The 23,902-nt window shown below is 42.3% G+C and overlaps 1 pseudogene; it reads left to right on the plus strand.

Moving 5' to 3' along the window:
* Positions 1-12,251: 12,251 nt before the first annotated feature.
* Positions 12,252-23,787, plus strand: LOC103645229 (lysine histidine transporter 2-like; annotated as a pseudogene).
* Positions 23,788-23,902: the final 115 nt, after the last annotated feature.

Consider the following 23,902-nt stretch of genomic DNA (forward strand, 5'->3'; position numbering starts at 1 on the left):
TAAATTTAAAGGTTGTTCAATGTAGATGACCTTAGAGTTTTATTTGTTATCATTGCTATTGTAGTTTGAAAGATACAAAAAAAAGACAATCAACAGTTCCATTATTTACTGAGTCACTGCGATGTTGGTTCGTCCGAATATTGATTTGGACCGTAGAAGCACTATATTGATTGTATTTAAATGTTGTATGGAGTGTTTGTACTGAGTTGGGTACTCTATACCACATGGTATTTGTTGGTCCTTGCTTTCGAATGCTATACATCAAGAACAAGATAATATAATTGTTAATGGATAAGGACCTTCGTCTTTCGAAACATTATTTCTCTTCGGATATAATGATTTTTGAACGAAGGTCATGAAGGATGTACCTTCATCATCTTCGTAAATAAATATAAATAAACAAAGAAACATAAAACATATAAGAATGTAAATAATGGCAACATAGAAATAGATTATTTACATTCTCATTTCATTTTATAAACATTAACAGGTGCTCATAATATTTATATTTCATTGATACCTTCAACTTGACAGAAGGTGGTAATGTAAAAGATGCGGGAGCAATTACAACGCAGTGTAAACAGTACACTATTCATCTATTTATAGGCACGGGACGCATCTCGGGCAAAATTACATTCATGTCCCTGACATTTTCTATTAACCATAAGGCAAGCTGCCGAGGAATAAGCAATCTTTTCTCCTTTAGGTCGGTTCCATTTTTCACCATCGTCATCGTGCTAAGCCAAAGCTCCTGTAGCCGTAGCTTCGGAGCTCGTTTGTCCTTCCTTTAGACCGCACCTTCATATCACGCACACCTTCAACTCAAAGCCGAAGCCTCCTGTAACAGTCTATGTTATACTGAAAAACATATTAGTTAAGTTTTTAAGGACCTTCGGAAGAGAAAGGCCCCCAACAGTAGCCCCTCATAGTATTAATTTGTTTTTGTATTTAACAAATTCAGCCTGCGACATGAACGAAGACCTTTAGCCGAAGGTTCGAAAAAACATCTTCCCTTCGCTAGAATAGCGAAAGTCAATGACATGTAGGGCCCACCAAGTTGCAATACGCTGGGCATATAAATAGGAACCCGCATTGATAGCATTTGATGTGCCATCACAATCGCTTGCGCTATTTTCTCAAGCTTGGATTTTCCTACTTTGTTAGATTTTGATTGATTTGTGAGCTTCGGCATTTGAGCAAGTGCCTACTAGATGGCTGAAGAGAAGAAGGTTGTTGACCCTGCTCTAGCTGGGTTTTATGAGGCTATGGAAAAGACAAACACAGAGAAGATTACTAATAAAATGTTAGCTGGGTTGTCTGAAGATTCTGGTGATAGCGAAAGCTTTGATGTGGAAAGTGGGAACGAAGATGCCGAAGATCGGCCTTGGCGGCCGAGTCACACTATCTTCGAAAAATCATCCATCAAACAGAGTTATATTGATGCTATGAAAGGGAGATATTTCCATGATATATCCATTGCGAGAGCTGGAGGGGACAACGCCACCCCTGCGCCCGAGGTAGATGAAGTGGTTGTTTACAGGAGCTTCATGAAGGCAGGGCTTTGGTTTCCGTTAAGTAAATTTCTGGTTGAAGTGCTAAAGACCTTTTGAGATTTTTCTTCATCAGATTACCCCCAAAGCCATCATCAGGATGAGGGTTTTTATTTGGGCCTTGAGGAGCCAAGGACTAGAGCCGAGTGCAAAATGCTTCTGCAACATGCACGAGTTGTTGTATGAGATGAAGGCTATTGGCAAGGAGCAGTATCATAATAATTTTGGTTGTTATGGCTTCGTGCCCCACGCCGATGTAAGCTATCCAGTTCCAACGTTTCGGAAGAGGTGGCCAGGAGCCTGGATGAAAGAGTGGTTTTATGTAAAGAACAACATGGTTGAGAGGGAAGATATAAGGGGGATTATTCAACGCCCTATTTGGTCTCGCTTCGGCATCAGAAGGCCAGCCATTGCTCTTGGGAATGAAATAGAAACATGCTAGAGAACTAGGGATGGCAGTAGGACCCGTGGGTATGGATACCCACGGGTTTCGTACCCGGTGGATATGGATATGGGTAGAAAAACTCACCCGCGGGTCCTATCGGGTCGGATACCCGAAAAACATCGGGTCGAGTATGGGTAAAATACTTTACCCACGGGTATCCAGTGGATACCCGAGATATCAATATACCTCTTTAAATGTGCTACATCCATTAAAAATGTGCTACATCCACTAGAAAAACTCACCTGCTTGTGTTGTTGATTAATGAATATTAATTTGTGTTGTGTTAACAGTCAACTATAATGTAATCGAGACCAATGAGACATTGACAATGTTATGACTGTCAACTGCCATGAACTCATTAAGTTTTTATTCTCTATACTCGAATTTAAATATAATGGATGTCATAATTATGAGTTGAGATATTGTATCGACGTGAAGCCAAATATAGTCGTTCTCGTGTTGCATTGGTGCTTAGATGGAAACTAAAATATTTTATGCATTTATTATAACACTGACCAAATGTTATTTAGTCTACAACAACATATCCACTAGATACATACCCGATGGATACCCGATGGGCACGGGTATGGGTACAGTTTCTCGCTCGATTGGCTTGGTGGGTATGGATATTTGTAAGTCTTGGGTACAATTTTGGGTCGGGTATTGTTATACCCGAACAAAATCCGACCCACTGCCATCCCTACAGAGAACTTTTAACACTGTGTGCACTTTTATTGGCATGAGAGACTTGGTCTAAGAGCATATTGCCTATAGAGTATGGCCTCTTGTGAGTGACTGGGATATACCGATGGAAGATGCTGTCTGGTCCAGTCAAGGCGGCTTGGTTTACTTGAAATATAGCTTCAGATACAGAGATCAGTTTGATGAGCCGAATGATGACTGGCTGAACTGTGTTGAGGCAACTAGCGACGAGCTGCTTGGGGCCTACACAAGGGCCGAAGATGATGTCATGACCTTAGCCTTCAGAGGACGAGGCAAGAAAAGGTTAAACAGAGTTTTTGATGTTATTGGTTTCATATACCCAGATTATAGCTATCCCTCGCGAAAGCAGGGAAAGAAAAGGAAAGCTGCTACTTCGGCCATCTTTGTTGTGTCGTAGGGCAAGAAAATTAAGGTTTTGACGCACCGGTCCAGATACATTGAAACGGCCAGGGTGCCGAAGCTTGGTGAGGGGACATCTTCCACCACTGATCCAAGATACCTCACTATAGTTGGTTCCAAGGGGGAATCGGCTAAATTGCCGGAAGCAATAGGGTAGGAGAAAACTAAATTGGTCGGAGTGCCGAAGCATCCTGCCGAAGCCAAAGAAAAAGCGGTCGAAGAGCGAGAGCTAGGAGAATCGGCAGGATTAAAAAAAATCCTGAGCCCGCCACCAGAACCAGAGTTGCCGAATGTGCCCAGAGCTCCTACAATAACTCCGAAGAGGAGGATGGCTAGCGTGCTGGACGCTGTCTTAGAGTCAACAAGGGTGTCAACTCCCGCTCCTGCAAGGGAGACTGCCAAAGCTGCTACAGCTCGTGTTGAAGCTGAAGCTAGGCCCTCAGTGCCCATTGAAACAGAGCCTGTTGGAACTGGACAGAGTATTGAACAAGGACCTTCAGACGTCGGTCTGGTGCTGGAGAAAAAAGACGCGCCCGAGAAGGTTGAATCTTCGACTCCCGAAGCGTCTACTGAAGAGCTAGACTTTATTATTCGACACACTTCGGGTAAAAAATTATTGGAAGAGAAAATTGTGGAAGCCAAACACTATGCCCGGGAACTGAAGTACCCGAAAGGGTCCCTGGTGTATAATGGCACCAACGAAGATGACTTCCTGTACTGCCTCCCGGATAATAAGGAAATATATGTTTGCCGAGAGATGGCAAGAAACATAGGATTTCCGAAGCTTGAAGTTGGCCTCTCTGCTATGTCGAAGGATGACCTCGCATACAGCCTCACTTACAATAGTCTGAAGGTACAGAAGTTGTTGACTTATAAGCAGATTATTTTTGTGTCTTTTACTCTTGTGCTGATCCTTTGTCTCTCCTTTTTTGTAGGGCTTAATTTTGAGCAACGCTTTAAGAGCTCAAAAGAATGCTGAGGATGAAAGTTGCCAAATAGCCCTTGGTAACCTTCGGTTAGAGGTTATCAAACTGAGGAATGAAGCCGCAGAGAAGGATAAAATTCTACTTTCCTTGGTAGACAGGGTAAAGGCTAGCGAAGCCAATCTTGCTGCGCAGTCCGAAGCTCATAGAGCTGAAATTGAAGACTTAAAGAAAAAGCTTGTGGAAAAGAATGAATATTTTGAAGTAGCTAAAGCAAAACAAGAAATAAGTGAATGGACTAGCGCAAGACTACAGAAGAATGTAGATGAGCTTCAGGAATCGAAGGAAAGATACTACGAAAAATCCTTGGATTGTGCTAAGAAGCTAAAAGATAGTTTTGCAGGGGTGGGTGCTTACTCATCTGAGCAAAAATTAATTAGAGGCGACCCCGAAGGAATCATCGAGTGGATCGGCGAAGAAGCTAAAGCCTTTGATGAAATACTTAGCGATCGCGGCGATTTTTGCGCCTTTGCCGGTGCTAGAGGGGTTGCAGCAATTTTAGAAAAATCTAGGTGTGAACATGTTAAAGCTGCAACCCAGACGGAGGCCGTCTTCACTGTAGAAAACATGAAGGACCCTTCGGCTGAGGCTACTCTGATGGGCGAGAAATTCTACTCCGACGTTTGGATGAAAGGCGGCCGAGAATTAGCCGACGAAGCTATAAAGAAGAATGAGAAAGAATCCCACGAAGCCTGAGAAGAAACCAGGCGAGCCGAAGAGGCTGCTGAGCGCGCAAGGCGCATAGGTATTTTAATTGTTTCATAGCTTCAGTATTTTTTCTAGCTTTGGATTAACAACTTATTACTTTTACTGTAGCTGAACTTTGACCGCCACCCGAGCCCTATGATCCTGAAGCCGATCCAGCCATGAAGGCGGCGCTAGAAACCATAAGAATAGCCAAAGAAGTTGTTGATGAAGCTGTCAAAAAACTTTTGAATGAAGCTGCGGAGAAAATTTTAAAGGAAGACTAGATTTGCATGTTGTTGAGAATTGTAACATTTGGGAAATGTAATATTCGTGCACAAGTTAAACATTGTATATCTGTATGTGCATTAATGTAATATATTTCTTTGCGATGCATGAAATTTGCGTACGTACCATTTTTTGAGCCTTCAGCGAAAAAACACCTTTCCTTCTTTTCATGCTTCGTAAAGAGAAAACCCTTCTATTGTACAGTTGTATGATATTGTTGTCGACGAAAATTTTCCTAGCCGTGTAAGATTATCATTGCCGAAGATGTGCTTTGTGCTCCAACACACTGTTTCATTCATCGTATATTTTGAAAGAAGCAACTTTCCTTCTGCACAATCTTGCTGCTGATGCGACATGATGTATGATGTAATGCTATGCGGAACGATGCGATGATATGATGCAGCATGATGTTTATGTTGAAGACATATACCCACACGAAAACATTCCCAGACTCTGCATCCCCTTAGGGACGTCTTTTGAGTCTCTTCACCTTATATTTCGGTGGCATTTAAGCTCTGCATCCCCATAGGAACGACTTTGGAGCTTCTTCTCCTTCTATTTTGGTGGCATTTAAGCTCTGCATCCCCTTAGAAACGACTTTGGAGCTTCTTCACCTTATATTTCGGTGGTATTTTGGCTTTGCATTCCCTTAGGAACAACTTTTGAGCTTCGGGACTTACTCCGCGCTCTCTTATGAACGACTTTTGTGGCTTCGGCACTTACTCTGCGCTCCCTTACGAACGAATTTTGTGGCTTCGGCACTTACTCTACGCTCACTTAGGAACGACTTTTGTAACTTCGGAATCTTGTTAAGGGGATACATCCCACTTGATGATGTGCCCAGGAAGCTTGAGAATGGCTTGTCGAAGCAACGGAGGTCGTAGGCTACTGATTGCCTTCGTACTCTAGGACGTTGGGAGAATAGCATGAAGCGGTATGCAGAACCTACTTCGGCTGATTCGGCCGTGCTTCAGATTCGGCAATCTCTTTCTGCTTCTGAATGGTGACTTTGCATGTTCTTGTGGTGTGGCCTTTATCTTCACCGCAGAACAAACAAAATAGTCTCCTGGGCTAATCTCCATATCTTCCTCCGAAGCTTCTGTCCCCTCTGCCTCTTGGAGTTGGTGGCCTGAAGGAACTTTGTTGCGCCCCTGATGATTGGGAGGTATGCTGTTGCCTTTGTGTTTAGCTTCCCCTATCATCACTTGGGTTGGTACTATGGATTGACCTGACATGTCTGGGGTAGAATCTTCCTCTGAAGCCCCTAGCCATTTTAGAGTATCTATAAGTGAAAGTCGCCTAGAGGGGGGGTGAATAGGGCGAATCTCAAATTTATAAACTTAAGCACAACTACAAGCCGGGTTAGCGTTAGAAATATAATCGAGTCCGAGAGAGGGTGAAAAACAAATCGCAAGCAAATAAGGAGTGAGACACAAGGATTTGTTTTACCGAGGTTCGGTTCTTGCAAACCTACTCCCCGTTGAGGTGGTCACAAAGACCGGGTCTCTTTCAACCCTTTCCCTCTCTCAAACGGTCACTTAGACCGAGTGAGCTTCTCTTCTCAATCACACGGGACACTAAGTCCCCGCAAGGACCACCACACAATTGGTGTCTCTTGCCTTGGTTACAATTGAGTGATTCACAAGAAAGAATGAGAAAGAAAAGAAGCAATCCAAGCGCAAGAGCTCAAATGAACACAAATGTCACTCTCTCTAGTCACTATTTGATTTGGAGTGATTCCGGACTTGGGAGAGGATTTGATCTCTTTGGTTGTGTCTAGAATTGAATGCTATAGCTCTTGTAAGGTGTTGGAAGGTGGAAAACTTGGATGCAATGAATGGTGGGGTGGTTGGGGTATTTATAGCCTCAACCACCAAACTAGTCGTTTGGTGGAGGCTGCTGTCGAATGGCGCACCGGACAGTCCGGTGCGTCACCGGACACTATTCGGTGCGCCAGCCACGTCACCCGGCCGTTAGGGTTCGACCGTTGGAGCTCTGACAGGTGGGGTCTTCTGGTTGTCCGGTGGTGCACCGGACAAGTACTGTAGGCTGTCCGGTGCGCCTTCTGACGCTGCTCTGACTCTGACGCGCACTGTAGCGCATTGAATGCGGTTGCAGTCGACCGTTGGCGCTGAAGTAGCTGTTGCTCCGCTGGCACACCGGACACTGTCCGGTGCCTCACCGGACAGTCTGGTGAATTATAGCGGAGCGCCCTCTGATTTTCCCGAAGGTGACGAGTTTGGAGCTGAGTTCCCTGGTACACCGGACATTGTCCGGTGGCACACCGGACAGTCCGGTACGCCAGACCAGGGCACGCTTCGGTTGTCTTTTGCTCTCTTTGTTTGAACCCTTTCTTGGTCATTTTATTGGTCAATTGTGAACCTTTGGCACCTGTAAAACTTATAATCTAGAGCAAACTAGTTAGTTCAATTGTTTGTGTTGGGCAATTCAACCACCAAAATCAATTAGGAAAAGGTGTAAGCCTATTTCCCTTTCAATAAGCTTCTTCCCTTCTTTGCCGAAAATCATTGTCAGCTCTGATATATTCATCCATTTTTTGGAGAAGCTTCTCCAAGGTTTGCGGTGGCTTCCTTGCAAAATATTGTACCATTGGTCCTGGTCTGAGCCCCTTGATCATGGCCTCAATGACAATCTCGTTGGGCACTGTAGGCGCATGGGCTCTCAATCGCAGGAACCTTTGGACATATGTCTGGAGGTACTCTTGGTCCTGTGTGCACTGGAACAAAGCTTGGGCAGTGACTGGCTTCGTTTGGAAACTCTGGAAGCTAGTGACCAACATGTCTTTTAGCTTCTGTCATGACGTAATTGTCCCTGGCCGAAGAGAATAGTACCAAGTTTGAGCTACGCTTTTGACTGCCATGACGAAGGATTTTGCCATGACTGCAGTATTGCCCCCATATGAAGATATGGTTGCTTCGTAGCTCATCAGGAATTGCTTCGGGTCTGAATGCCCATCATACATAGGAAGCTGAGGTGGCTTGTATGACGGTGGCCACGAGGTAGCCTGCAATTCTGCTGCCAAGGGAGAAGCATCATCAAAAGCAAAATTGCCATGATGAAAGTCATGTACCATTCATCGTCATTGTATGGATTTTCCTAGCGAAGCTCCTTGTGTTGGGGCCTTCAGTCTTGGTCATCCTGAGTGAGGTGACACATTTCTTCGGCGGCTTCATCGATCGTCCTCTAGAAATCGATGAGCCAAAGCATCTTTTCTTTCTTCTTTTGCACCTGTTGATGGATAGCTTCTAGGTCCCTGATCTCTTGATCGAGTTCCTCCTCCTGAGATGTTGGGCTGGTAGCCTTCCTCTTCTGGCTCCTAGCTTCGCGTAGTGTCTCCTGATTAGTATCCAGTGGCTGCAGTGCAGCCCCTGGCGCTGCTGTCTTCTTCGGCGGCATGATGAAGGTCGATGCTTGCCGAAGGTGGTCGAATGAGTTCACCGGAGGTGGGCGCTAATGTTGGTCCTTGCTCTCGATGCTATACACCAAGAACAAGCCAACACAATTGTTAATGGATAAGGACCTTTGTCCTTCAAAACATTATTTCCCTTCGGATATAATGATTTTTGGATGAAGGTCATTAAGGGTGTACCTTCATCATCTCGGTAAATGAATATAAATAAACAAAGAAACATAAAACATATAAGAATGTAAATAATGGCAACATAGAAATAGATTATTTACATTCTCATTTCATTTTATGAACATGAAAAAGTGCTCATAATATTTGTATTTCATTGATACCTTTGGCTATATTTCATTGATACCTTTGGCTTGACAGAAGGTGGTAATGTAAAAGACGCGGGAGCAATTACAACATAGCGTGAACAGTATGGTATTACTATTCATCTATTTATAGGCACGGGACGCAGCCCGGGCAAAATTACATTCATATCCCTGACATTTTCTATTAACCATAAGGCAAGCTGCCGAGGACTAAGTAGTCTTTTCTCCTTTAGGTCGGTTCCATTTTTCATCATCGTCATCGTGCTAAGCCGAAGCTGATTTAGCCGCAGCTTTGGAGCTCGTTTGTCCTTCCTTCAGACCGCACCTTCATATCATGCACACCTTCAACTCAAAGCTGAAGCCTCCTGTAACAGTCTATGTTACACTAAAAACATGTTAGTTAAGTTTTTGAGGACCTTCAGAAGAGGAAGGCCCCCAATAGTATTGCTCCAGATCGTGGCTCGTGCACTTTTCTTATTCGACAAAGGCAAGCGAATTTGTAGCGATGGTTGCTACGTTTTCACTTGCTATTTGTTCCACCTACACTTAATACTTGAAATATACTATATTGCCAATCTTTGCAGCTATATTTATGATTCACTTGATTTGATGATGGATGATTAACCCTAAACCTTGAGTGTTTTAATGTTTAAGTATGCTTTATGTGGTACTCCATATCTTTGAAGTTGGGATAATATTAACAATTGAAGCATGTCACACGCATTACATTATGCAATTGCATTGAAGTATGTTGTGGTCTTATGGTCTGACTTGTACCGGTACAACATATTTGGATGCAGCTACATACCTTGTTGGGTATGTAGGCAGAAGGAAGTTGCATTGCATATTACTATGCATTCATGAAGTATTTGCAGTTTATCTTCGGTATTATGAAACCTAGACTTATGATGAAGTTAAAGTATGTGGCTGATTCACATCTTTTAATGAAGTTGAAGTATTATTTGAAGTTTGTATTATACAAAGCAAAGTATTGTTTCAGCATGTCATGCATATTGCATTATTCTTTTGCATTTGAAGTTATGTTGTGATCCTATGGACCAACTATACTGGTACACACTTAGCATCGTACGTTGCCGGAGGAGGGGTACGATGTGGCCCCATACCCTTCGTGGTATGCAGACAGAAGTCATATGCATTGCATTCATCGAAGTACTTGCAGATGCCTCCGAATTTTATTTTTCTTAATTTTCGATTGTTGGTAGTGAAGCTCAGTAGCATTCTGGGGTATTTGCGGATTCAGGGGTGTTACACCTCACTTAGCCCGAGACTGACCCACCATAAATGGTTAGCCACATTAACTACGCCTGATACCGAGTCACAGTAGAGAACCAGTCCGCCTTCCACTCATGACCTATGAGTCCCTCGGATTGTGGCACACTCATGACCTATTGAGACCAGACCTAAGTGCGTAGGACATCTACAAGGCCCGCAACATGATGAGCCATACCGAGACCTAGGCTACGGAGGCTAGGGGTCAGCATGGCATAGAAGCAGTAATGATGACGAGCCATACTGAGACCCATGCTACCCATGTCGTCCATCATAATGAGCATAGGCAGAGACGATTGGGTGACCAAGACACATACCAACAACACGGCTTCACTAGGGTAAAACACTCAGTTTTACCATAGTATAGTAGCTCCTTCTCGAGGAAGCTACCATCGGTTGATCCTCACCTTAGCCTATAACAGGAGGAGGTTGATCACGAGACGAATGAAGGCGACCAAAGGGAGAACCACCATAAGAGGAACAACCAACACATGCAACACACGCTCGACGAGACCAAAGAATTGGAGGTCGTAACCAAGGCTTAGTTTAGGACTCAAGTCCCGTAGTCTTTTGGTCAACCCACGCATAAGAGACTTGGGAGCTCTTCTTCCCTCCCTCGCCCGCTTGTAACCCCTACTACGAGCATTGAGTAACAAAGGTGTTGATAGCGCGAGCCGCCAAAGACTAGACATAGGGATGTTTTGCACGAACCAGTATAAACCTTGCAACGACCGAGCACACCATCCGGAGCCAAAAACACGCACAAATAAATTTACTTGTCGGAGTGTAGGTTGAAACATCGACACACTTTGAATAAAAATAGTGGCAACTTGTAATGGTTGTTTAAAGGACTTACCAATGGACCTTAAGGTCAAAGCACATATATATATGTTTGAAAATATTATCATACTATTGAACACCAAAAGTGGCGGATGGTTCGGTCCTAGGGCCTAGACGGTCCACGCCCCCGCGATCAGATTAACTCAGGCAATTATCCTTATCTCGTGTGTGGTTATCCATCTAATCACGTGGGATTGGTTAGCTATTGACTAGGAACGGGTCTAGACCTTCCCTATATATATGAAGGGGTACGACCAATTGAGAACTTCCAACACATTCCAATCGAACCAATTACTTTATTTATCATTCCTGCCCTAGGAGTAGATGTAGCCTAGCCTTAGTCGTAGCTTTTCGCATACCCACCTTCACCCTTATTCGACTCTATGTCGTCTATATCCGTCTTGGATGGCATGCCGACCCCAAGGCGACCCTAAGATCTTACCCCTCTCGGGGGACCAAGATCTAGTTGTCCACTCAAGATCTCTTCCTTGAATTATTGATCTCTTAATTTCTAGGTGACTCTACGTTGTCTAAGGAAGCCCCCATTGACCTATCGACCTGGAGCGCCCTAATATCTCTCCTCCTAGAGGGCGAGATCTAGATTCCAGCGAGAAGAAAAACGACCCAGCGCCATCGTGGATCGTTCGGCCCTATGCGCGGACCGTCTGGTGCGACGCAGGGAAGGTGTCGCTCCTGCTCCCAGGTCGCAGACCGTTTGGCCTAGAGCCACGGACTATCCGCGCCGTCGCAGAGGACACCGTCAGGTGGTACACCCCTAATGATTGGCTGCTCAAATCAGCGCCAACACATACAATCTTTTCATCAAATACTTGTTGGCCTATTCACTTCGGATGAAGGACCAATAAAGTACCATCAGACCGTTGATGGACTAAAAGTTTAAATTTGATAGACTTGCACTATGAGATTGGTCTTGGTCAATGATTATCTTATTGTCTATCATCATCATCATTGTTTTGTTATAAAAATATTTGAAATACCAATATTAGGTAGAGATATTGTATTATATAAAAATACATACGGGCTCACCTTATAATTAATGGTTATATTCGAATGTGTCATGTCCTCATCGAAAGTATAAAGCATTTCAGTTTTTTCTAGATATTTTATTTTACTATATTTAAGAAAGCCAAAAGATCTTATAATTTAGAATATATGTAGTACTAAACTAGAAATGCACATATGAATGTGTGGTCTGGCACAGTGACTAGTCAATACATTTTGAAAGGCTAACAACGGAGACCAAAAGGAGTTGAATGGGTGTGGATTCTAATTTTTCCAAATCTGATGGCTGTCCCAAATCGAACCCAAAGCTCAAAAAAAAAATCCAAATCTATCGACATGATAACATTCAAGCCAACTACTAACTTGAGACCCTAATAAAACATCTTTAAAAATGCCCCAAACATGAAAAGTCAAACGGATGAGAAAGATATCAAAACGGGTGAAAACGCTATCCGACAGGAAACTATGTAGCAGAACTAGCTTGACCAGATTACTACTCATCCACGCCAACTTTATCAATTTACTGTTCACGCCAAATGGTCTACAATCCCATCAGCCCAAAAACTCCCTTCCTAAAGGTGATTTTGATGCAATCAAACTCTAATTGATCCCAAATTTTATGGAGATGTTTCTTGGAATATTAGAAGGTAACCCCAAGGATCAACAGAAAGCAACTTGGATCTAAAAATCCCAAGAAAAATAGGGTTTTCTCCCAATTTCCTCCACAAGTTGGATCTACATGTTCACGAGGTTTCTGCCCAAACTGTTTTTGTGGGGATGCTCCTCAAAAGTTTTAGCACATATACATGCACTAAAACCATTCTTAGAAACACAGAATAACATGATCCAACAAAACACTAGAGACGATGGCGATAGGGAGAAGAAAAAACAAATCCAACTCAAAGTAAGAATATAGACTCAGATCTCCTATAATGATTGTTTTATTTCTGTGATCAAACAAGTCTGCTTCTTATAGAGCAAAGATTAAATAGAATAGAGCATTGCATATATCAACAACAAAAAGAGAGAAACGCTTAAGCTACTGCAACTAGAGTCTTCTACTAAAAATGAAATCTAAAGACATAGCTAGTTGAGGCAGCCTCCTATCTTAGTTATAGAGTTATTACATATTTCTAACATACCCTTATATATTCTGGCTGAACCACTTTACCTGGAGAAAAATAGTCCATTGGCACAACCCTACTTGAGCTTAAACTTCTTCGTCGACTACCGTCTCTATCCTCTACACCTGCAAACAATAGATCAAGTGACATGTTGTACACATAATAATTCACGCAAATATTAGTTAACACTACATTAAAGCTAATTAACTTCTTGACAATCACTCATCATATTTAAATACTATGGAGACAAATTAACCATGTGTTTGCAGGTTTTAGAGAAAAAAAATATATAACATGCAGCGGGAATCCTAGTAGCAGCAGCTAGTACTACTATACCTCACCAAACATACACACCTGTACCAAACATACACACCTGTAGAACGAACGAAAGATAAAGCAAGTTTAATAATATAGTCCACAACGAGTTTTTATGATATTGTCATGTCACAAATAGCTAACTAAAAAACTACTTATATAATAACTTTCTCATGTTAGGGTATGTACAACCTTAAGATACCAGTTTAGTTTTCTTTCGCATCACCATAAATCTGACGTCATATCTCTTGCAGCTCGTCCATGTCAGTTTAATATACTTGCTCTAAGTGGTGCATGCTGTCCAACTGCAATTAGCTAGCAGGTAAGAGGCCTGGCTTAGCTAGAGCTAGCAGAAATTAATTAAGCAACGGCATTTGTTGTATCCTCGGTGCGCCGCCGTAAGAGAATTTCGATCGAGCTGCTTAACTGATCTACCGGTTGTTACAAGATTGGTTAGTTGCATGCATATCATTGGTGTGTGATGCATATATATTTGGCGATTCGCATTAGTATAGTAATATAATAATAATAATAATATAATGGCGACTGGTACTCTTTCAACTTCAACAACAAACTGATCGCTCGGGTCCCCTGCTAGCTGCTGGTTTTTGCCGTCAAACTAAAAGGGGTTGAGAGGTCTGCTAACAAGTCAAAATCCTCTTCAATCCCTGTGGTTTATGATGAAAGAGACCTCGAGCAATTGGTATAGGGGGTACAGCTCCTACGTACATTTCGCACAGCTTTGGTCTTTGTACTGCACCGTATGCATGAAGCTATATATAGCGGGCTCACGGCCAATGGAGGAACTGAACTGATTCTCATCTGGAAAAAAAAAAGCTTGCTCAGATGACGATGAACTGGTGGTGGATCTTCTTGTGGTGTACCTTGTGATCTAGACATGCATCATGTGTTGTTGTGTAGCTATGGATAGAATGTCTCTCCTCTGGTTTCCTTCGGTGCCTAGCTGGACTGTGTCTGGTACTTCACAGTACCGCCGCGTCAGTATTCGTGCCATCATGCATGTGCCATTATTTGCTCTGCACGCACGCATCATCCATAATCTATACACATAGATATATATAGATGTAGAGTATATATATACTGCAATAATATATATGAATTCCAACTAGCTAGCTACCAATAAGTGGCAAGTGGGGCATCTGAATCAGCTGTGCTTAATCTAAATTTTAGGTCTTTAAATAAGTGGTCTAAAATTAGCTTTAACTTCAACCTATATATATCATATTTAAAGTTTTTTGGAGTTTAAAACTGCGCTAAAGTGCTCTGGTTTTTTTAGAGCTCTAAAATTTAAAGGAGGGGATGCGAAGGATCTGAATTGCCATCTTACCAACTTTTGCAATCATTATTCCGTACGTGCGTGGTTGTATGAATTCTGTCCGTATGAGATCAATCGATATAATACTCCTACAACGTTTGGGTATATATTTCTTTTGTTATCTTATTGGCTGAAAGCTCCATTGGCTAGGTTATTAACGAGCTTTGTGCTGCTGCTGAGCTTATTATAGAAATAGTAGTATGTTTTTCCTCCGAGAGCCATGCATTTATCTGACGGAAAAGGCATCCGCAGGTCGTCAGTTTTTCCTACAAGCTAAGTGCGGCACGTGCATCCCGTTATCGGCACACAATCATATAACGAATGATGGACAAAAGATCGAACCTATATATATATCAATGAACGATATCCTGATTTCGTTCCATAGAAGAGAGACATTGTAACATTGTTTTTTATCTACCACAATGGTTTTCTCGTATAGATTGTTTCTACATAAACTTCTCCATACGCTTGTGTTCACATTTTTGTTCCCTTCGAAATTTCTCTTCTTCCTTTTGCCTTTCGTGGTGTTCTAAATTCTGAAAACAACCACAGAGAGAATGAAAGCATAACGTCTGCTAATGCAGTTACTGTGCACGTCCAGTTAAACTGTTGGAATATGCATCTAATTTTCTTTTTATATATTTGGAATATGCTTTCATCTGTAACTTGTACTCTACGGTTGATAGTGGATATATTTCCTCGTTGTTGTTTGCTCCTCTATATTGGAGGTGATTTTTCCACGTAAATCTTGGTGTCTATTTTATTTGCCTAACAAGTAGTATCAGAGCTAGAGTTAGACACATTATTTTTATCCACATTGTGGCCGCCGCCGTCGGGTCGTTGACTTCGGAATTTTTTATCTCGCATTATGTCGACTAAATTTGATATTCCGAAGTTTGATGACAAAATTAGTTTTGCTATTTGGCAGGTTCAGATAAAGGTTGTTCTTACCCAGTTGGTTGTTCAAAAGGCGTTGAAGACGCGACCTGCTGTCATGACTGATGATAGGTGGAAATATATTGATGAGAGAGCTTTGTCCGCCATACAACTCAGTTTATATTTTGATGTTCTGTGAGAAGTAATGCATGAAAAATCCACAGCAATATTGTGGAAGAAATTGGAAGAGCTGTATATGACCAAGAGTGTTGCAAACAAGCTACGTCTCAAGGAGCGTCTTTACACTATTCGCATGTCAGAAGGTACATTTATGTAGTCACATCTTAATGAATTTAATTCAATTATTCTGGACCTTGGGAGTCTTGATGTGAAGATAGATGATGAAGATAAGACAATTTTGTTGGTAGTCACATTGGCCCCTTCTTTTAAGTATTTTAAGGAAATTATGCTTATGGTAATCATAAAAATTATGCTTATGGTAATCATACTTCACTGTCATTTGAGAATGTTAAGTCAAATTTGTTGTCCAAGGAAAAATTTGATGTTCATTCTCGTTCTGAACCCAAAGGTGAAGGTTTAATTGTTCGGGGATTTGGATATCATAAATCCAACATTTATTGCCGTTATTGCAGAAAAAATACTCATCAAATTTCTCAGTGCCCCAAAGTGAGAAATAAAGAGGAGAGAAAGAAAAAGAATTGGATAAGTCTTCTGCTGAAGCCAGTTTTGTTGAAACTTTGGATAGTGGAGAAGCGCTGTTTGTTGCCTCTGTTGAAAAGTGCTCTTCTTGGGTTCTCGATTCTGCTTGCACTTTTCATATTTGTTCGTATAGAGATTGGTTTTCATATTATGTTCAGTATCATGCTGGTGAGGTTGTTATTAGAGATGGATCCACATGTGAGATTATTGTAATCGACTCTATTTATATCCAAGTTCATGATGGCAGTATTAAGAAACTTATTTATGTCCATTTTGTTCCAAAATTGAAGAGAAATCTTATTTCTTTGAGCACTTTAGAAGCAATGGGATTCAATTTTGCTGGTATTGATGGTGTTCTTAAGGTTTCTCGTGGCAATTGTATTATCTTGAAGGGCAACCATTTGAATAATCTCTATTACTTGCAATGTTCAACAGTTGATGTTGAAGCTATTTCTATTGCATTCCAGAAGAGAGTTTATTTTGATGATACGAAACCGTGCTCCAGTTCGAAGTCTAATGATTCCTTAGACTTGGTTGATATTCAAATTTAGCATCCTAATGGTGTTTGGGAAACAGTTCTATGGATTTAGAGTCAAGGGGAGATTTGTTGGAATATGCCTCTAATTCTTTTTATATATTTGGAATATGCTTTCCTGTACGCCTACAATTATAGGCTCTCCCTGTAACTTGTACTCTACGGTTGTTAGTGGATCTGTTTCCTCGTGATTGTTTGCTCCTCCATATTGGAGGAGATGTTTCCACGTAAATCTTTGTATCTATTTTATTGCCTAACATGAACAATTACAAAAAGAATTCCCAAATGCTACCTAGCATCATTTATCACCACTATATATAACATGATAAGTCATAACATTATACCAAAACATTAGAACAAACAGTGTAGGCATATTCTATTTTTATACCAAAAATCATTTTCTGTATTTAATTTGTATAAATCAGAGATTTCTTGGACTGCAGGTCGATTTCCTTAAAACATTAGGGACTCTTTAGAATAACTCTTCAGCCAAAGGGGTATCCTTTGGTTAGAATAACTCTTCAGCGGATATCATTCAGTTTGGACCGTTCGATCTGAAAATTGAGGGCCACAATTAGATCACACCCTTGGTGAACCGGTATGCTGCGCCCACCGTAAGATCCTAGTTCAACAGCTTGGATTTTACGAATCTCGATCTGTCCTCATCCCTCAGATCAAATCTCAACGGCCTTGGTTTCATCTAAGTGTAGGGGTATCTCCTTCTATTCTAAGCGGTTCATTACGGGATCAGCGACTAGCTCGTTTTCTTCCCCATCATGGCAGCACGACGGCGGTGCAGAGCCCCCCCCCTCGCCGGCGGCGGTCATCGGCGCCCTGAACCGAGACCCCCATCTCTAACCCACATAATTCCGAGATCTATGAGGTGCTACGGATACTACGAGTTGAATCAAAGCACTCTTATCGGGGGTGAGTTTGGCAGCAAGGCCGACCACGGCAAGCGACAAGTCTACAATGATGGTGGATTACGGTGATGAATTCTCCTTCTTCATGTGATCTTCACTGCCCAACAAGGCCACGAACACCTCCCCCATGATTCGGCGACATCCCCTGAGCATTGTATTAGGGTATGGCGTCGATGAATCAGAGTTTGGATGCTAGCAAATCCTTCTACTCTCTCTCCCGGTGATGAGTCCGCTATGGTGATTCTTGGGACTGGATACTATGCGTGTTTTCGGGTTGGGGTTTGGTGGGCGAGACGACCATGGGGCATGGGTATAAATACCTCGGAGTCAGCCAGTTGGATGTGCAGCCAGTTGGGCGAGACGACCATAGAGGATGTACTGCATCTTATAGTTTGTCTTCTGGTTCTTGCATCTATCTGAAAGCTTTTGCAAAGATGATATATGTTGCATTGCTTGTATCCACCAACACTTTATGGACTAGAAATCCTTTGATGACACAAGATATGACCATGACATCATTATGTGAGTAATCCTTGAGCTGAAGGTCCTCTTGGTAGAAGGTGATTGAGATGTGAGACCATTTAGACTTGATGAAGGGTCCTTGGTCTCCGACATGTTGTACCCTTCGTTGAGCTTCTTTTTTATGCCTTTTTTAGCTAGTTCAAAGCTTGATCCTCCTGTGGTTGGGTTGACAAAGTGCTGAAACTTGCCATGTTCTTCATCAGTGTGGTGATGAAGCTTCTTGTGGAGTTCATGAGTTCACCGAAGGGGCGCCAATGTTGGGCACTTGATTTCAATCCCCTGAAGGTATTAAAAATCAAGGCAACATAGTTAAATTGAGCTTCATCTTCACCCTGTCATTCTATCATCTTCGAAGAGATGTTAGATTGATAGGGTGAAGACAAAAGAATAGACAAACAAGTGAAGCATATATAGTAGAAGCAAAAATGATATTAGACTAAGACTTGCTCAACAATCGCATGACCTGAATATAGAAAACATTGCTATGTAAAGTCCCCTCCTTTTATTATTACTTAAATATTTGTACAAGTACCTTATGCTTCGTAATATTAGAATAGGAAGAGAGAGAAGAAGGTACAACTTCTTATGAAGAGCAATACGCCCAATTCCGATCGAGAAAGAGAAAATTCCTCCTCCCTAATGTTTGGCACTGTTCACCTAATTATAGGCGCGGAGTGTGGTTTTAGCGAATTTACAATCATGCCCTAGAACATATACATTTAAACTACCATACATACCGAGGGCAAAGTTGTCCTTTCCTTCTCACATCCTGTTGTTTGAGCTTCAAAAGCTTCATGTGGTTTTATTTAGCTTCATCAAGTATGCGCACAAAGTGACTGCCTGAAGCTTCTTCCTTTGTCACATCCGGATTTAAGGACGAATCCAGATATATCTTAAAGGTGTGCTAGGATCAAGTATTACACATATGATGACTCATGGTATAGAAATCAACGTCACATTTTTATTACTTAATACAAATTCTATACAAAATAACTAAATATATACACCATATCGTGCGATGATCCTCCACCATCATAGTTGACTGGGAGACGACGACCTAGACCTCTTCGAACTCATAGAGGAGATGAGTCTTTGGTTGATGGCTTGAGGATTTATGGTAGCATGTATTTATATTGGCAGGGAGGTCGGTGGTTACATGACAAAACTAATCTGATAACCTAGTCTTATGATAATCCAACTCTGCTTATCTGTTAGAATCCTATCTATTTGGGACTCTAACTATCTCTTTTATTCCCATAATATTGTTGTCGTATTTATACTCCTAGAGCACTAATCATATTAGGCATCCAATTTAAATAAATCTTAGAATATATTTTTATTTAAATTTCAATTTATTTTTTTGGATGTTACACGCGAGTTGAAAGGAGGATTTTCTTAAATATCTTATTGTGGTATCCTAATTTATATCGACTCTTCCTAAAGAACATCGTGTATAAACAAACAAGACAAATCAACCAAAGATACATTGATACATTATATTAGCTCATACTATAAGTATTTTATTTCTAATTATAGACGACAGAATCCGCCATTCTTGCTTATAGGTGCTTATATAAAGATAAAGACTTGTGATCCCAGGAGGCATAAAGTCATCCTTTGGATACATCACAACTTGTGCCCTAAGTAAATATGAATTTTACAACATAGTCAAGAAACTTATGACAAGAACACCTTTATGATCAGCAAGGCTTCTACACTCTACCACTACCTTTTTCTTTTTCTAATTTCTACTTTCTATTTTAAATTTTAAATTCAAGTCTAATTTAGAGCAAAGTTAAATTTTCTATTTCAAGCATAAATTGCAACAAACAAAAACTTAACATTAATGTAAAGCATTTTTTATTAATTAATTTATCCATTTAAGCAAATACTTTAAACAATACATATAAATCAGTAGGAATAATTAATGTAAGATTTACCATAATAGTTACTCAACAAAATAATTCAAATACATAGCCAAATATTTATATTTAACATTTATTTAAATTTTAGGAAAATAGTTTTAATTTATAATTAAGTGATCAACAGAAAACTCATGAATTAGCTCAATTCTATCTAACTTAGTTAATTTAGAAAAATTGGCCAACTTAGTTCAATTCTAGGAAAAACAATCAATCTAGTTCAATTATAGCGAAACATGGTCGTTGTAGCTTAAATTAATCAATCTAGCTCAAATTCTAGCAAAACTTAGTCAATTTAGATAAACTACCTTAGTCAATTTAGCAAAAGTCTGTATAACTGTAGTCAATATAACTAAATTATAATCTATAAATTTTTCAGACTCCTCTACAATTAGTACCACCTGAAAATGTCGACATTGAAGGGTCTAACTCATTTGTCAACCGGTTGTTCAGTTACATTCTAGATAGTAGTGACAACTCTAATCATTCGACGAATCTTGGTTCAAACTGATTATTGGATGTACGGATATTGATACTTTATACATTATTTTTAAATGGTTAATGCCTATACAGCTGGTGATACTTTAAGACGTATATAATGTGAATGATGTATGTAATGGATATACATGATATGATGGTTTATGCTAAAGATATATAATGTGGATGATATATATGATGTTATATTGTAACTAATTCATTTAATAAGATCACTAGGTAGGTGCCCGTGCGATGCCACGGAACATAAATTGCGAACCTCCAATGGACTTCATTTGAGACAAGTGATGCCCAAGAAAATGGGGGTAAACTGACACAGCTATCACTTGCATTACTTGCCCTATGCACGGAAGAATCTGACACAGCTATCACCCATGAAGATTTCCGGTTAACTTGTGGAACCGGACTTCATTTGAGACAAGACAACAATACCAGTGTTGAGCTTGCCACTCGGCCATGGCACACGCGAGAACACGGGATGATCAAGTAAGAACTGAACAGAATGCACTAATACAAAAGGCTGGCTTGCGTTCGCTTCCTTGCTCCACAGGAAGCATAGCTGATATACAAATCGAGAAGCAATTTATGTTCTGTGGCATCGCACGGGCACCTACCTAGTTAAAACTGCAGATCCTTAAAAGGAAAAGAAAATACTTAGTGACGGTTGGATGATCTTAATGCTAGAGATTTGTGCCAAGATTTGTGATTTGGACGTGGTGATTATGAGAGGTAGATGATTTACAGTCACATCCCGGGCATAATCTTCGGGCGATGAGGGGGGAGGGGTAACAACAAATTGTCTCTCCAACAAATTTGAGTACTGAAGTACACAAAGTTAAATCAAAACCATTTTCCGCAAAACCAGAAGTTCGGCCCAAACTGGATGCCTGAAAAATCAAATCTTGGGAGCTAGCAGCTAGGCAGCTAGCTTCTTGGACGGTCGGGTGTTGCACAGACGCAACGCAACACAACAAATTTTGAACAAAGGAAGATCATAAGATTTGCTTGTGTCTCTGGCCCTCTTCTAATCAACCAAACTACAAACTCTGCAGCCTGCCACAGTCGCTCTTGCGCCCAAAGGGAGGCGTGCGACGTCAGACGCGCCAGCGGGAGGGGAAGGTGGCTGGAGCGGGCAGGACGAGAAGCCGGCGGCCGACGACGACTGGCTTCCGGTCAACGCGAGGAGGAACACCAAGTGGTGGTACGCCGCCTTCCACAATGTCCGAGCTCGGCTGGTCCGTCTCGTCATCCACCATATATATCTTCCATCCATATGGGCTCTGCCAAGCATATATTTTGGGCTTTCAGCGCATGGCTCGTCGCCTTCCTTCCTCCCTTCCGGCCGATCACCGAGTTCTCGATTCCCAGGGGCGTGGGCGTCACGGTGCTGGTCCTGTCGTGGGTCATCATGGTGTACACACTGTGGCAGATGGTGGAGATGCACGAGTGCGTGCCGGGGAAGCGGTTCGACCGGTACCACGAGCTGGGGCGGCACGCGTTCAGCGAGAAGCTGGGCCTCTGGATCGTGGTGTCGCAGCAGCTGGTGGTGGAGGTGGGCCTCAACATCGTGTACATGATCACTGGCGGCCAGTCCCTGCAGAAGTTCCACGACGTGGTGTGCCACGGCCGGTCTTCGCCTCCGTGCACTTCGTCCTCTCCCAGCTCCCCGACTTCCACTCCATCTCCAGCGTCTCGCTCGCCGCCGACGTCATGTCGGTCGGCTACTCGGCGATCGCGTGGACCGCGTCGGCGGCGCAGGGGAAGGCGGCGGAGGCGGATGTCGACTACAGCCTGCGCGCCACGACCACGCCGGGGAAGGTGTTCGGCTTCCTGGGCACGCTGGGTGAGGTGGCGTTCACGTACGCCGGGCACAACGTGGTGCTGGAGATCCAGGCCACCATCCCGTCCACGCCGGGGAAGCCGTCCAAGAAGCCCATGTGGAAGGGCGTCATCGTCGCCTACGTCGTCATCGCCGCCTGCTACCTCCCCGTCGCGCTCGTCGGCTACTGGGCCTTCGGCAACGACGTCGACGAGAACATCCTCATCACCCTGAACCGGCCGCGGTGGCTCATCGTCGCCGCCAACATGATGGTCGTCGTCCACGTCGTCGGCAGCTACCAGGTGTACGCCATGCCGGTGTTCGACATGATCGAGACGGTGCTGGTCAAAACGTACTGGTTCACACCGGGATTCAGGCTCTGTCTCATTGCCTGGACTGTCTATATTGGTAATGAAACACCTCTTTCTCAACTGAAAAAGTTCTAGTGCCTGCCAATCACACTGATTGCAAGACTGACATGAGATGCAATGCAACAACCTCTGCAGCACTCACAATGTTCATGGCCATCACATTCCCCTTCTTCAGCGAGCTGCTCAGTTTCTTCGGTGGATTCGCCTACGCACCCACGAGCTACTTCGTGAGCTGCCATCTGCCACTGTAGTTTCATTTCATCAGCAGCATGTACAGTCAAACAGGTTCAGATTTTTAGCATCACAACTGACCAAATCTCTCTTGTCAATTTCTGTAAGCTTCCCTGCATCATGTGGCTCATCATCTACAAGCCCAGAAGGTTCAGCCTCTCATGGCTTACCAACTGGGTAAGAATAACACGGATGCAATGCAACTGGGTACCCAGAGTCTCTCTTCAGCATCATCAGAACGTGTCGGCCTGACCTCTACTTCCTTTCCCCTGTGTTCTACATGTTCTTCAGATATGCATTGTCATTGGGGTGCTGTTGATGGTGCTGTCACCGATTGGCGGACTTCGACAGATGATTCTGAAAATCAAGACATACAAATTCTACCAAGACTACTCTGGTCTAAGCCATAATTAACACACGCCCATCATCGGCTGAAACTGGTTTCTGAATCTCATCGATGCCACGGAATTCCAAAAAAAATAAAACATTCTCAGAGAAAGATACATGTACAGTCTCATGACTAATGATGATCAGTGGTCCTGTTAATTTGTCTTGAACCATGAATTGGTTATGGATTACCATATGCATATATGTATCAGTATTGTAGGGGAAATGTTTGTGTGTGTTCACTTTGGACTTTGATAGAGTAGCTTGTAGTGGGGACATTGAGAAAGATGCATGGGCCTTGCATGCTCTATGCTAAATCTCCCCCCTCCCCCAAAACCTGATATCACTGTATATTCT

This window comes from Zea mays, chromosome 1, assembly GCF_902167145.1.
Source record: "Zea mays cultivar B73 chromosome 1, Zm-B73-REFERENCE-NAM-5.0, whole genome shotgun sequence".
Lineage (NCBI taxonomy): Eukaryota > Viridiplantae > Streptophyta > Magnoliopsida > Poales > Poaceae > Zea > Zea mays.